Genomic DNA, 15772 nt, shown 5'->3' on the forward strand with positions numbered 1-15772 from the left:
TGTCCCCGCTTGACCTTGAACTCCAGGCCAAATAATTAACTGTGTGATCTTTTAAAGATAAATGATTTCCATGAGAAAGTGGGAGCATTTGAAGCTTCTTCGATTCCGCTGGGGGTGAGCGTGTTTTGCGCTTAACGGACCTCTCTGTGTCCCCGTTTGTGTTTTCACTGCCCTACATTGTCACGGCGGGGGGATTATCTGTGTTAGGACTGCCTCTTGAGATGGTCGTGAGCATTTAGTTCCATCTCTGCTGCTGTCAAGAGCTGTGAGAGGCTCGCTGCCATGCGTAATGCCCCTGGAATGACGGATCAGGAGACAGCTGGACTGTCGCACCGGCACTTCTCTGAAAAAAACAACTCTTCAGTGGACACCATACGCTAATTCGGTAGATAGAATACAGAAAACCAATGCCAAGTAGTATTTTCCTTTATGTTTTCTCTCAACTGAATGTTTTATTTCCTTAAAGCCTCAAACTAATTAGTTGAAAACTGTTGGGAGGTGCACAAACACACTCTTCCAGGCAGCGGTGCATCAAAACCTATGTGCCAGGAGGAGATCCAGAGATCTGCGCGGTATTAATGCATCATTTCTCACCAACAACATTTGCTTTCTTCAAGATAAACTGTTGTTTATTTCAATAACTTGAGAGATTACGAGCAATTCTCCGCGGCGCCACTGACACAGGCAGATCAGATGAGCAGTGAGATTAAGCGATCGGGTGGCTCTTTTTGGGATCAACCAGACAAATTGTTATTAGCAGCCACCCGCTCCCATGTGACTGTGAAGTGCGTGCTCGATTTTTGCCCTGACGGATTTGAAAAACATTCCCAAGGATGTCTGTCTCTCAGCCTTTTTAAAAGCTGGCCTTACTTGGTTACTTGGAAACACTCAAGACAAAAAAAATAAAAAAAGTCTGAGGGAAGATCCCTATAGTAACAAGCTGGCAGCCCCCCGTTGGCAGAACACAATAACATTGGCCAGGATTTACCACACAGACCAGAGTACACAAAGTCTGCGTGAGGTTGTGTTGAGACAAGAAGAAGGGGCAATGAAAACACGAGACAAATGCACACAAATTGAGTGACACATTAAAATCATCACGTCTACACAGAGGGGGATTTGGAGAGGTGCGTGCGGTGACTTTTCAGTAATTTGGGAAAACGTTGAGTTTCAATTCGGGATTCAACGAGGACAGGAGGTCTTATCGCTGTTTCCTTTCCCTGATCAGTTCCAGACCATGTGGGCAGGCTTCGTTTGCCTTTTGCAAACAATGTCAGAAATCTCCGTTCAGCATTTTAAACAGATTTGGTTGCAGCAGTCGAATTTGATGAGGATGAATCGTGAACCTCGTTTGTCTCAATCAGGTTCTCTCATTTCTTACAGGCCTGCCTTGGGGACAGAATATTTTAGAAAGAGTATTGTAACAAAAAAACAAAACAATACCATCCAATACACAGCCTGGCAAAGATGTAGGTGTATTGGAAATGAAAGGTGACGCTCATTACATTCATGGCAAGGTAAGTTTATAGAAAGGAAACACTATTAATGAATACATAGAAACTTCCACACTTCTTTGGCTGAGGAAGCTGTTGTTTTCTTCACAGTAACGGAAATAGCACAACACAGGCAATAAGTCAAACATGTGTGCCGTGTTCTTGGTGACTCAACTGCATGTCTGTTCCATAACGCAATATAACTTACTTCTTATTCTGTCATGTGCGCATGAACACACTCAAATGTCTGTTTGAGGGAAGGCAACTTGTTATACTTTGGGAATAACCTCACAGAGCTCACATTTGTAGGTATGTGGCGTTTTGTCCTTCCACACATAAGAGGTGCTGCACTTGAGAAGAGTGTGGTTTAAAAGTCCGCATCGATGGAGAGGCAGTGTTGGAGGGCGTCATTATGCACTCCAACTTAATGATAATGGGTCGGCAATGACATTTAATGAGGCGGACCCTCCGCAAGAACGCACAGATGGAGTGATAGTAAGGGGCAGGGTGTTGGGTTTGCACCTCATTCCCACAAAGTTTTGTGTTTCGTGTTTGTGTCCTTATTTACAGATGTAAACAGGGAAATGAAATTACATATTTTTCATTTTCTCTGTTTTGTTTTTTTTTTACGTTCGGAGCATTATCAGGATAGGATTATCAAAATCAGGAGCAATAATGCAAGGCAACATAAAAGTGAGAAGCCTTTGCAGCGTGTTTTGTGGAATATTAAGTTAGAAAAGGATGTATGAACCACTCTGATCACACTTTACTGACTTACTTAGTTACACAGCTAACGTGCTACCGATGTTAGCTAGATATACCATCAGACTTTTCACTTCGCTCACAACATCAGTTAGCTAATTTGTTTTATTTTAAACACAAAATAAACTTTCAAAAACACACTGGAGATCGTGGAGGTTTTGATGGGAGTGAATTAACATCCATTAGGGCAAAAAAAAAAGGTTAGAAAAGGTTAAAAGCTACATTAGTTAGTTTAATTTCATCCATTTAAAGTGGAGAACAATCTTGGGTTATTATTAGTTGAAGAACAATCATTTAAAAAAATTAATAGACATTATTAGATCATTTTTAGTCTCTGGGAGGTCAAAAGGCCGCAGGAATCACCACCTCAGTTCTAAACTCTGGACCTGCTGAGAAAGCAATTTGTTCCTGTTGACATCACATCAATGAAGAATAAGTGTGATCTTTGAACAGAGTCACAAGTTCAAGCAGTCACTTTTTAATTTAGCCTTGTGTTGTGTCATAACCTAGTTTTGCTTGGCTTGCTCCTCCTTCAATTGTTCTTCTGGGAATCAAGAACTGAAAATGCGGAGAGACATGAAACCAGCTCGGCTACCCACAGATGAACGTGTTGGGGACATAAATCTCACGGGCTCAAATAACAAAGGTGACTCAGCTACTTACTGCCCGACTGGTTTTTTTAAAAATTGGTGTTTTTAATATAGGCTGAAATTGTCTTTGGTTGAGGAAATCACGCAGGGAACCACTCAATTCAACCCCTCATTTAGCATTCATAAGCTGTATATAAAGAAACAACACATGGTTTGTAATGCACTAAAATGTAGTTGTAAGCACTGTTTATATTTGTGTATTCATCAGCAGCTAGAATTACTCACGCGAAGCATCCAAAAAAGTTAATAAAATTGAATGTGAGGACAGTTTTAAATATCTGTTAACTGCCCGAGTCTCTGTGTTTCTTCTTACTGATTCATGACTTTGTATACACGTGATCATGTTACTGTAAATACTGTAAATCCTGTTGATGTGAAATGTGTGGCTGTGCAGTCATTTAGCTGTCCGAGTCTCTCCATGAACCTGTCAAGGGCAACATTTCCAGTTAAGGCCATTTCACCTCCGTACTCCGTCTCCTGTCCGGCTGTGTTCCCTCTCAGGACGTCAACTCCAGTTGAGCCTGGCCCCGGTGCTCTTTGGCAGGAGCGCAAACTAACACCACCTCAACTGGATCGGAGGTCCCAGCCTGGACAAACTCTAGGGCCACAGGCTCCATGGCTAACTGAACCGAGAGCTAATAAGCTAATGGTGGCTAGCTGCAGCGGAGTATAGCGAGCAAAGATCAACACTTTAGGGTTACTCTGGTGCAGTGATGGAAAAGTTACTCAGGAAGTGTAATCTGTTCAAAAGTATCAAAATTACTCATAACTTGTAACCAAAAGTAAGTCGCTGTTACTCTCAGCCGTTATCCAAACTGCGTACGTGCAAACGATGTTGTATTTGAAAGCTATAAGGCACTTTGCTGCTCACAAAGTTTTTTTTAACAGATAACAGTGATCGTTGCATCAGACAACTGTGTGTTGCAATCAAAAAGTTTAGAGCAGAGTAGCTCAAAATAGTATGCAGATGTTTTTAATGACGCTGTAGTTCTGTTACTATGGTAACAGCTAATGGTCATTAAAACTAGACAGCCCAGCAACCCCACTGATGCCTATCTGAACGGTCTCACAAGACAGATCAAAATAAAGTCAGCCAAAGGAGTAGGTGTGTGTGTGTGTGTGTGTGTGTGCATGCAGCGTGGGTATGAGCTTTGGATGAACATCAGTTGACCCGCTGATACCTACAGCAGATAAGATGTGATTGGCCCTTTAAACGGACAGGAACCAGAACAAACAGCCACACAGCGGTGAACAGCACAGTACGGAGAGTTTGTTAGAGTCTCCTCGACACAAACATTTTGTTCTGAGCACATGAAGGTCTGGCCTGATTAGAAAATAAGAAGGTGGAGAGCAAAGTCCTACATTTTCCTTTAATGGAAAATATAAGGTTGATCTTTGGTGTTTGTCAAGTAGTCATATTTTACACTATCTTCTTAGGCCCATAAGAGCATATCCAAATGTACTTAAATCATGTTTTAAATGATAAATTCTACCATTTACACTGATAGATGGCAGACAAGTTACATTAATGGGTTTTATAGTGGCACCGGTCGGTATATTTTCTGTTGCTGTTGCTTCGGTTGAGAAATCTCTGGGACATGAGGTCTCTGTGTTTTCCCTTTGGTTTACATACAGTACATCACTAAGGTGAGTTGGCTCCAGCACACTGTGAGTTGTCGGGAAGGGTTCTGCCGTATGCCGCGGGTGCCAAGCATTTCCATTGAACTGGTGTCAGTGGATTAAATGTTAACCACTGTTGCCTTAGTGCCCTCGCTGAAATGGAAACAGCTGGCACACGGAGCAGAGTGCACGTGTGAGCTGATGTACATGCACAGAAGTACATCCAGTCCCTGCCTCCTGAGGCTGAGCTCAAACATCGGTGCTGGGAGAAGGGTTCGTTTCAAACCTCGGGAGATGCAGCAGTGGCGGTCCCAGCTTGCATGACGCCCTAGTCGAACCTCACCATGGTTTTTTTCTCTTTAAATACTTTTGTATACCTGAAGCCGGAGTGTTTTTGTTGTTGTTGAGGTAATAAACCGCAGACCACCTCTCAGATGTCTCTCCAGGTCTTCCTCCACCTCTGCTGCTGGGTTGTTCAACCTCTCCATATAATTTTCTGAGGGAAGGAAAATAAGTTTGCGGCACTTGTTAAAGGATGTCAAACTTAACTGCTGTGGCAATAGAGAAAAACAAAATTTCTCATAGGGCAAAGTAAAAAACAAACATATGATGGCTCTGTACAGCTCGGCCGGCGTAATCTAAGCCTCCCAAAACCAAGAGACCCCATGTTGATTTGAAAAGACCTTGTCGGGCTTGTGTGCTCACTTCAGACCCAGCGCTTTTAGTTTAGCAGCTACGTGCAAGTTTTGGCTTGAAAAAGGATGTGAATCATTTATTTTCAAAAACTTTTGTATATCTGGGCTTCTAGAAGCTTGAATTATGCCGGAGCCATTTTATCTTATCATCTGTTGGGTTTTTTTACTTCAGTTTTTTCGTAGAATGCTGCAACACTCTCTTGCGTTGAAGCTCTTTTAACCTACTTGTTTCACCGTTGCAGAGACATTAACTGCTGATATCTTCAGTGGGAGTTTAAGCACGTGTTTCCTGTCCTATTGACCGGAAACAACTTCTCAGTGAAAGTGTGTGTGAAGATGTGTATTATCAGGAGCAGAGAATGACAGTTCTCCTCTGTTCCAGTCAAGATGAACTCTGATCATCTGGAGCAGCTTCAGTAAGAAAACAGTGTATGGACCGGGTAGAGAGCATGTTGTGCATTCACCTTGATAGAGCCCTATTCCCCATAATCTGGACTGTAAGCCTATATCTCCCTTTCTCCCAAACACTTTGTCTCCAACCGTGACATCCCAGCTGTGGGCTCCTGAGTCAAAACCCTGAGAGCCGAGGACAAAACGATAGCAGTCGACCCTCTCTAGTCTCTCCCCGTGTCTCACACCTGCCAGATCTTCAGACAGGAGGAGCTCTGGATGGTGGTGTAGGTGCTCGGCCACATGCAAGCTGAAAACGTGTGAAACTTCTACAGCTAAGAAATTTAAATGGGGAAAATGATTGAAATGAAATTAATTTGGTATTTATATATAATCTGCACACGGAAAACACAGATCAAATGCCTTTTTCTATTGTCAGTTGCTGCCTCTGGCCAGCAGGTGTCACTGTTGTCCGACGGTCTTTCTTTCTTCGAGCTCTTTGAGGTCAAACTGGTTATTGATAATAACAAACAATATCTATGGACACAAATGAGTCAGAGTATTCAAACAAAACTCAATAGCCTTAAAAAAGAAAGAAGCAAAAAGCTGAGGACAGGATTGAGAAATAAAATAAAATATTGATGTGATTGACTTCAGCCTACTAATTGCATTAGTTGTGCACTGTTAATTGAATCCCCTTCTTCATCGCTCCCCCTCAGCAGTATGGGGAGCTGAGGTCCAGAGGTGAACCCTATTAGCGGCTCTCGTGCCACCCCTCCACAAATGCCGCCCTGTGCAGCTGCCCATATTGCCCATATGAGGAACCGCCCCAGGGTGTCACTTACTGGACATTGTGTTTGGTGCACTTTTCTGTTTGTTTACAGGCTTTGTCAGTGCATGGAGGCTGCATGTCAGGCTTTGGTTTACATGCAGGCCCCTCTATTGATAGGACCATAGTGAGGCACCAGCACTTACTGGAGTTCGATAAGGGGGTGAATAACACGGTCATGTCTGTTTGCTAAAAATGAAGCTTCAGCCGACAGCTGGTATTTTTAGATTTAATCTTGCATGGCCAAATTTATCTCCACAGCACTGTGTTGGCAACGGAGGAAGTCTGGCTGCACCAATTCGCATTCTAGTCTGCTGGCAAAAAATGCTCTGGCTTGTTTCACAATCGTCTGGGGCAGCGTTTAACTCAACACTAAAGTCGCTGAAATCCTCTGCTAAAGACAAGTTAATAGCTGCTAGCTTGATTACATTTGTGCTGTTTGGTAACAGGATAGCGTTAGACAAACTTGCCAGTTTCAGCGTGTAGGTCATTAGCTTGGATTTGTTGTTGTTGTTTTACACATCAATAGGGGGTTTTCAAAAACAGGACACAGATGGAAGCAGTAAGGTGGAACGGGCACCCCACAACATACTTCACACCACCAGTCTACATCCGGTAAGTCGGACTAGCTTAGTTTAGCCAAGTGGAAAAAGGGAAACAGCTAGCATGAAAAAAGAAACTCGGCCTATTAGCACATGTATAGCTCAATTATTAGCATGGTTTATGCTGGTTTGTTTTTGTTTTTTTAAGTTATGCGTGACAAGACTTCACGTCGAGCCCGGCAAAGAAACAGTCCTAGCTAAAACCACACCTAAACGTCTGTGGTTTTACAAATGTGTTTTTGTAGGTATTCAACTAGCTTCTAAGCAACTAGCTGATAGCTTCATATTTAGGCTATTATAGAGAAAGTAATATACAAAACATACAGGGGGTTAGCGACGACTATTTAGAGACACAGACGACAACAACTTGAAGTCTTGCTGCACACAGCCTACCATAGTTTTTACAGCACAAACTTCATGTAACATTATGAACGAAATAGTGAACTTTAGAGGTGCTGGGAGGTGGCGGTTTTCCTGTTTCCACTCTCTATGCTAAGCTAAGCTAACCAACTGGCAGTACGGATGTGACAATGCTTTTTCGCTCTCTTCTGAATGTTGGCAAGAAAGTGATTCAATGCATTTCCCAAACATATCTCAAAATTTTTTCATTTACAACTTGAATAACCTTCCCCATGAACTAAAATCTGAAAATACTGCTTTCCTAAACCTAAAGTGTCAAAATTTAAAATTGATTCTCAGCGTTTCAGATGTACAGAGACACACACAGCCTCACAGGATGTTGTAGTTTCCTTTCCTTCAGCAGGTGTTATTTCTCCATCTGATGGCACCACAGCTCCACTCTCTGGTTGTGTTTTAATCACCAGTAAAGGCTCGGAAATTCAGATAATAAGCGTGCTGACTTTGCAGGTTGCCTCCGTAAAAATTGCTTCTGTGGCAAAAGAGCTGACTGATAATAAAAGTCGAGCGTGGTGAAAGAAACAAAGACCTCACAGATTGTACGTCTCTGTGTGTTCTGTAATTTATGTAGAGGTCGCTGCCAAAACCTCTTCTCTCGCTCTCTCTCTCTCCCTCACTGTGTGTTTGACTTTCAGGTAATGACAAGTTGAGAATCACAGAGGAAGTGCATGTTGTAATGATGGAGGCTGAATGAGGGCGAAGCCTGTGATGTAATATTGACCCAGAAAGATCAAGAACAGAGATAGTGAGCTGAAAGGTTCTCGTATGAGTAAAAAGGAGGCAGTGTTATATATTATTTCACAACATTGACAGATCACTCACACAAAGTTCAGTCATCAGAAGCGGAAGATCAACTATACCTGGCAATTATAGAGAGGTTGTAGAGGTAATTACATCCTCAGTTCCGTGTGTAATTCATTCAAGTGTCACTTCAGGACAAAGTTGTTCATGTTGGGAACATATTTCACGAGTCAGCTCAACAGAATGTTTTTACATTTCAACAGCTAGAGAGTAATCAATCAAACCACTGTCGGATTAAGTGTGTAAATGTCATATAATTAAAAACAACCCTGCATCGCTGTCCCTTTTTTTACTCACTAGCTTGAAACTATATAATTTAAACTACATTTCTGTCATAAACCTGTAGTTAAATAATTATGAAACAGTGTTTTCATTCCTAAACCAAAATGGTTTCCCTACAAGTTTACTGAAACAAACTATGTATACATATATTTATTTACAACAAAACAGAAAAAGACAAAAAGTCTTTTTTACTTTACTAGTATTTCAGTTTTATGCCACCATGTATATCAGCTGCTTTTCTATACTTTTTCCCTCCGGTTCCGTCATTTGAAAGCTATGATTCAATTTTTGAAATTGTTAAAGATTTTGATATATTATTCTAAAATGTTACACTTTTTGTAGATGAACATGAAAAAACTGCAACCACTTTTTGAAAATGACCAATTTTGTCCCAATGATTTTTTTTTCTAAAGCATTATTCATTAAAAATGTGCTAAAAACACCTCTCACCAAGAAATGTCAAATAGCAAATGAGGTTAAATCAATTCCAAATAGCCTTTATTTATTTTCCCCCTCACTGTAATTAAATCTGCCCTTCAGTCAGCCGTTTCAGAGAACCTCAGGCCAAAAAGAGAAATTACATGAACTCTCTTATTCCCACTGCAATATGCATTTTAAACAAGTAAAGAATAGACACTTCTCTTTTAATGTACATAGCTTTGCACTCATGCTTTTAACTGTAAACCAAATGTTATTTTCCGTCATTATGTGATAGACGATAAAGTTACTTGAATCTTGAATAATCTAACTGTAGAAAATATTGTAGAATATTTTTTCCTCATAATGACTCTGTTTACTTTTTATGCTCTAAGAACATTTTGCTGATAATATTTACATAGTTTATTTTCTCCTATTTCTCCTGCAGGACTTTTACCTTTAATGGAGTATTTTTGTAATGTGGTATTGTCTTTAATTAAGGCAGTGGTGGAGGAAGTATTTACATGTTTTATTATAAAATAAGCAGTTTTTAATCAATGACAAGAATGGGCATAAAAATCCTAAAAATGCATGTTATAAGTCAATTTTTATTCATTCTATGGCGGTAAAGGGAGCACAATATTATATACTGTGGGACCAAAGAGCCAGCAACATCATCATTTCTAGGAAAGTGCAATGAAAATATCAGTATTAGTATTGAAGTCTGTATCCCCAAAGTTAAATAATCTTTAATCATTGCTAATCTTTGCTCAGCTGCATTCTGGTCAGCGTGTCATCCTTTGTCGTCGGCACAAGAGGGAGCTGTCAGTCTGACAACAGCAAAAGTCTCTTCTGCACTCTCATCTGCGGGATACTGAACAGCTGCCCATGTGGTCCAAATAAAAAAAAAAATCAACCTCCAATAGACTAAAAACAGATGACATGATGAAACGTGACTCCTGATGTTTCTGCCGTGTCATCTCAGAATTTCACAGCCATTTTTCTCCACTCTGCACTACGCTGTTTTGAAAGTATTGAAACCTCTGTGGCATCTCGATATCGCTCTGCTCATTTAATCAGAGCTAATGCCTCCTGGGATTGTTACCAAAAAGCCATTTCGCCGCTCTGTATAGCCAATAATACCCTTTCCTTCTCGGTCTCGGCTGGAGATCACTTAGTTAAGTGCAGACTAGAGGGTCATGGTGGGAGGCTATTGACTTTGCAGTGACTCTGTTTCCTCTACCTTGTAAATGCCGGCCTAACAAATATCAGATGCCTTGTCTCAAACCAAAAAAGTGTCCATCAACAAAATACTGAATACAAATACTGATAGACAGAAACGTGAGCTAAGGTGAAAACACTCTGTTCTTTTCATTTATATTTACCTTAAAGCTTCGAAGTCAGCCTCCTAGCCTGGACATTTTCTCTACACTGGTGGCTCTACAGCAGCGCCTTGAGCTAAATGCTAACATCAAAATGCAAGAATGCAGCAAGTATAACGTTTACCCTTACTTTAGTGCATCAGCATGCTAATATTTGCTAATTTGCAGTCGACACAAAGTAGAATACAGCCGAGGCTAATGTGAATGTCGTTAGCTTGACGTGATCGTGATCTTCACGCAACCCTAACCAAGTGGTTTTTGTGCCCGGACCTAACCAGAGCTTTAGCACAGGGTTGTCACAAGATTTAAATTTAGCCTAAAGAAACATAAGCTTGTGACATAAAGGAATGTACATTTTCAACATAACATTAGTTTGCAGATGGCGACATTTATTGTGGCAATTGGGTTGCTAGTGATGGACAGACACGCTTTGCCACCACTACAGCCACACAACTAGCATGGCCAATACTCTTCAGTGAGCTGGCTGGTTAGCTGAAATCTAGCTAGCCATGCTCAGCAATCGGCCAAAACATACACAGCAGGGTTCAACTGGTTCAGACACATACACATACACACACACACCACTGCTGTGCACAGAGGTAGCTTGTCTTGGTGAGTTGCGTCCACAAAAACAGGTCAGGCACTACTATTTTTTGCCCGGTGATCTCAAATAGAGTCATTTGCTTGGACACAGGATAAGATCGGCCACTGAAATACCGAATACTGTACACAAACTGTAAAGTGACACGGCTGAGCATGTAAAACTCTCTGCTCGTATGATTGATTGAACTCTGCGTCTCTTCCCCTCTGCCTCTCCGTTTCTGTCTCTCTCGGTCAATGTTGTTCAGACGCCCACACACTCACACACATCGTCTCTCTCGCTCTCTCTCACACACACACGCACACACACACAATGGGCTGACACATTGGTGTTGTCAGCTCAGCGGGGTGTCGGCTGGCCCAGAGAAATACCACAGAGATGCAGGCGAGCAGAGCGAGGGACTCCTCAGTGATGGAGTGTCGTTTCTGCACCTGCCTGTGCTTTCCTCCACAGGGTTTTTGTGTCCTTGTGTTTGCTTCAAGACCTAGTTTCTATATTTAAAACAGTATCCACTGTTCTGGTTCTCTTGATAAAACACTTTTATATGTTGTTTTTTTCCCCACAGGACTGTGCAGTACTAGTGTGTGTTTTCTGATTTCATACCCAATTCAATAGTTTGGAGATGCTCTTTCTTGCTCTTCAATACATACAAATATAGTTCTACACTGCTCTGTGTTGTATATTATGATTTGAACAAAACGACGGCTGGTGTAACTGTTAAAGAGACGAATATGGATGTGATGGAGGACTCAGTGCCAGCATAAAAGTGTTAAGATCCTTTACTAAAATAAAAATTAGTCGTTTAATCAGTAAAATTTGTATTATGCTGTGTTTCGTTTGAACTGATTACATGTTTGGTGTGTGAAATCCAAAACTGACAACTGATTATCCCAGCTGTAAAAAATGTAGTTTTGTCATTAAATAATTAACATTCATTCAAATACTAAAGGGATATCTGTAAAATAAAGATGAATATAAAATTGCATGTCAACCTTTCTCAAGGTGAACAGTTGTACTTGTCGGGCACGCGGCGCCTGTTGGCTGCAACTCTGCTGGATGCTGGTATTCTTGCACGTTGGCACGCACACATGTTTAATCACACCTGCTATGTTCAAGGTCTGTGCTGATTTATAGCAATTAAAGTGTATGAGTGAAATTAGCATATTCAATATTGCAATTAATATAAATGTTAATTTGTGCCATCATGAACACTTTGTGCCAGCTCCGCACAGGAGGAGCCGGCGAGATGCAGCCAGTGCGCTGTTCCTCTCTCCAGCAGCACCGCGGCAATGAGGTCTTAATTGTGGCCCTGCGCCAAGTCTGGGCAGATGGCTGTCTCCATGCCAACAAATCATGACTATAAACCCTGTCGCATTAGATGTTGTGATGTCGCTTTGTCGGAATTTATTATTAAAACAATTCAATTTAGCTTGTTCCTCGCTTACAGCAGGTAGAAGTTTATTTAATGGAGCAACCTTTAACACAGCGAGGACAAATAAATCAAACACAGGCAACAACAGATCAGATAAAAACACGCAAAATAAAGATACAATTGCTTTTATTTTAAGTTGAGTGTGCGGGACAACCTATAAACCCAGGGTTCTCCCCAGACGGTGGAACAGCGGCGCTGCGCCGCTATACTGCTAGGTCAGCGCCGCTATACTCCGCGCGTGACAGTGACGAGCGTCCGTCCGTTCCCTGGTTGACGGCTAGGAGCTCCCGGCTGACGGCGATGAGCGTCCGTCCGTCCGTCCCCCGGCTGACGGAGTTGATGACCGTCTGTCCGTCTGTCTCTCTCGCCCCCCCCCCCGACAGACGTTGACGAGCGTTTGCACCCCCCCCGGACAGACGGTGCGCCGCTACACTCAAAATTTCTGGGGAGAACCCTGAAACCAAATGACCTTCTGCTGATGTAAGGATGGAGCATGCAGGACAACAAGAAATCTGAAATTAGTCCTGAACTTAACAGGAAGCCGATGTTAAGAATGTTATATTTGAGTGATATGAGTTATCTACCTGGACCTGGGCGGTATTTCGATGCAATACAAGTGCATTATTACCTTGTATTATAGAAAAGTTACAAAAAGTACGTTGCCTACGACGTGCGTAAATGTCAACGCATGATTGGTTGTGTGCAACAATAATTCAACTGTTAATTGAGCCCCACTTTCACTGTTCTGACTGTTTGCAGTAGTACGTTTCGTCTGTCGCTTCTCCAAGCTGTCACATTCAAGTTTGAGTTATTCAAAATAATAAGAATACAAGAGGACTTTAAATTGACCCCTGGGGGACACCACAGAAGGGAAATTGTCAAACTTCAAACCATCATCCACTCTGCACTTTTAGTTTAGTTTAACACAAATGAACAATGTGAAAGACGTATTATAACATATAAATACATAACTTGTCTTTATGTGTATATTGACTTGGCTCTCTTTTTTTGTTGTGTTCTGTTTCTCTGCTCTCTCTCTGCTCTGCCTAACGCCATGTCTCACCTCTTTGGTGTTTTTTTATAAGTGACCCGCGGCATCACATGATTTGATGTTCTGTAAGACCCAGAAGGGTTTACGGTTCTTAAATTATTAAAATCCCTCCATGTTCACTTTTTGAGACACCCGTCTGCACACAAACACAAAGTGCACGAGGGCAAACAAATCCTACAGCCATCCCATTCATCAATCCTCCCCCCAAAAAACAACACACACACACACACACACACACACGGTCATCATTGTCTGTTGGGGAGACTTTTGGTGGCAGCCTGTTGTATTTTTAATGCCTCCCTTCTTTCCCAGCTGTATAATGAATGTTTGATTCCACCTCTCGTGGCCTGAGGAGAACATGACCGTGCCCAGCCCACCGGGCCACGCAGGCCCTGAAATATTCACATCAGGAGCTGCTGAGTGGACTCCTGATGGCCATTTTCTTTAAAAGTCAATAACGCACCTGCAGTGACCCCATCCACGAGACCGAATCACATCAATGAGGCTCGCCGGGGGGAAATCCAGCGTGAAAGTCAGGGTTTGCGCGTGTGTCCTTTTGTGTTCCTATCCGTGCATCCTGCGCCGTCTCTTTCGAAATATGTGATGTTTGTTCTCGCAAACGTCGGCTGCAGTTCTGAAGTCTGTCTGCTCTCACAAAGGGCAGAGTTTCAGATGCTGCTTTAGATTATCCTCCTGGGAGAACTGAGCCTCCTTCATGTTTACATCATAAGATAGAATGGTTTATTATTCGCTGCCAGCTGAATTTTTTACTTCTGCACACGCTCACACACTGTTTCCCCTTTTCTAATAAACTATGACAGACTGGAATACTCTGATCTCTCTTCTTTTTATTTGCTCTCCATTTGTAGTTTGTTCATCTTTAACTGCGCTCTGATTTCATATTCCTTTCATATGAAAACTTGCTTTTTTGTTCAATGGAAGTGTCCCACAATCAAAGAAGGTTTTTGGGTTTTTTTAAGTGAATTTCTCGAAACTCCATCTTTAGATGTTGGGGGACCAACCACAGTGAGATCAGAGATGGATACTAATAAAAAAATAACAGATATTAAATATATGTATATATGAAAATTAAATTAATTAAAAATCTGTTTAGAGACATGTCTGCTTGAACCTTAAAATCAGCAAGCCATGATGTTTTGTGGACAATAACCCCGTCTCCTGACTGTGAATTCCTCTGAATGATCATTGTATGAAACTACAATTAGGTTAAATCTAATTAGATTAAATAAAGATTAATCTGCTGGTGTTTAAATATGTTGAAAATGATCTTTTCCTGTCATCTATGTGCATGTTACTTCCCCTTTTTTTATCATTTGGCACTGCACTGTTTGTATGAAACTGTGGCTTTAAGCAGAGAAAAGCTCAGTCTGGTGTTCTTATTAAATAAAATGTATAGAATAATTGAGATGGTTGAGAGAAGAGCCACTGAACTAACTCCGCGTCTGAAAGAGACGACGTGAGGAAAGGTTGATTTTTATAAATGACATCACTGCTGAGCCTTTTGGAATAATATGTATAACTTAAGATGGTGATTATTGTATAATGTATTCTCATTAAAGTGTTTCTCTAAAAAGAGGGACTATTTGCTGTAAAATCATGGAACGCATTTCCAAAAGATGTGAAGAGGGCTCCATCAGCTGACTCTTTTATGTGAGACACGCAGAAATTAATTTACGTAGAACATTTTATACCCGATGGAAACCCAAAGTGCTTCACAGATTATGCCAGTGAATGAATTCAAAAAATAAATTACTTGAAAATATATTATATATATAAAAACAATGCAAAAGCAATCACAGAAATACACACAACATAAAGCTGAGAAAAAAAAGACTCAGACAACCAGACAGAATAAAAAGAAAATGAATTAAAAGAAAAGGTGAACGGGTTTTTAGCTTGTATTTAAAAATAGTTAGCGCTGTCTCAAGTCTAAGCTCCACATTTGAGAGGTATCAGCTAAAAGCAGCTCCAGCACGTCCATTTTTCATTTTGGGAAGCTCATTTGTAATTTTGACAGTAATGTCATTTTAAATGTGTATGTTATGATATTTTCTAACCCAGACCAGACTCTATGACTCCGCTCTGTATCATGTACCAGAGAATTTTCATTTAATTAAAAAAAAAAAAAAGAAATTATCACCCAGACTTAGAATACATCTGTTCTTCCTTACATGGTCACCTTATATATATACCTTACCTTATTTAGAGAGCATCACATCTGAAAAAACACAAAAAAACCAAACAAAAACAACCACAACAACAAAAAAGACAAACCAAACTTAAAGGTGCACTATGTAATTTTTGGGGGGCAGTCAGATCTTTGACAA

The sequence above is a fragment of the Sparus aurata genome, chromosome 12 (genome assembly GCF_900880675.1).
Source record: "Sparus aurata chromosome 12, fSpaAur1.1, whole genome shotgun sequence".
Taxonomy (NCBI): Eukaryota; Metazoa; Chordata; class Actinopteri; order Spariformes; family Sparidae; genus Sparus; species Sparus aurata.